Source organism: Aptenodytes forsteri, unplaced genomic scaffold, assembly GCF_000699145.1.
Source record: "Aptenodytes forsteri isolate BGI_AS27 unplaced genomic scaffold, ASM69914v1 Scaffold999, whole genome shotgun sequence".
Lineage (NCBI taxonomy): Eukaryota > Metazoa > Chordata > Aves > Sphenisciformes > Spheniscidae > Aptenodytes > Aptenodytes forsteri.
In genome coordinates, this window is record NW_008795908.1 from 80505 (window position 1) to 81781 (window position 1277).

Genomic DNA, 1277 nt, shown 5'->3' on the forward strand with positions numbered 1-1277 from the left:
GCCCCCCCCCCCCTCGCAGCCTCCGCCGCCTCCCCCCCTGTCGGCCACCACTTCCTCGCCATCCTCAACCCCAGCAGCGGCCGGACCCGGCCACGTTTCCACCGCCCCGTCCCCAACAGCACCCTACACCTCCGGAGCACCCACAACCTCGGCGCCAGGCGGGTGCTGCCCTCCTGGCTCAACGCCACCACCGCCAACCGTGTGGCCAAGCAGCCACCGCCACGCTGGGGACGTCGGTTTGTGGTGGCACCCCTGGTTGTGAAGCAAAGCTGCAGTGATGTTGCATACGTCCTCGCGGCGCGGAGCACCCGTCTCCGCTACGCTACTGGCACCGCCACCGCTTGGGCCACGTTGCGAGCTGGCGACATGCTACCCATCGCCCTGCAGCCATTGCAAGCCGTGGCCATCGTTGCAAGCTCCGCCGTGGCTGTCTACTACTTCCACCCTGGCACCGAGCCTTTCGTGTTGGCTGTGGCACCCCTGGGCGAGTTTTGCAGCTCCTACCACCTGCACGCCCCGCCTAGTGTCACCGTTGTGCTGGTGGCAGCGGGTGGCGGGGCAGAGATCACGGTGGATGGGCGACCGCTGGGTGCCGGTGGCTGGCGGCGGGTGCCTGGTGGGGATTTTTGGTGGCGGGAGGTGGCGTTGGGTGACGCTGGTGGCAGCCACCGTTTGCAGCGTTCCAACGGCACCTTCAGAGTGTTGAGCTACGGCGTTGGCTGGGATGAGGCGGCCTCCAGGAGCCTGGCAGTGTGCGAGTGCGGTGAGTAGTGGTGTTGCACCCTTCTCGGGGTGCACTGGTGATGTTGCATGCTCCTTGGGGTGCAACGGTGGTGGTGCACGCTCCTCGGGGTGCAGTGGTGGTGTTGTGTGCTCCCAGGGTGCAGTGCTGATGCAGTATGCTCCCAGGGCTGCAGCCCCTCCTGGTTGCACCCATTTTCAACGCCACCTCCCCTCCTTCCCCCCCCAGATGACCCTGACCCATGCCACGGCATCCTCTGCCACCCCGGCGAGCGCTGCCGCGTCTCCTCCTGCCGCCCCCGCTGTGAGGTCGTGGCCGATGCCACATGCCAACTGCAAGCCGGTGCCCGCACCTTTGACGGTGCTGCCTTCACCCTGCCCAGCCCGTGCCGCTACGTCGTGGCCCGGACCTGCAGCCCCAATGCCACCCTGCCTGCGTTCAGTGTGGAGGCCACGGTGCTCAGCGCGGGCGTCACCTCCCTCCTCCTGAGGGTCTACGATGTCACCGTGGCCACCAGCCAGGGCGAGGAGGGATT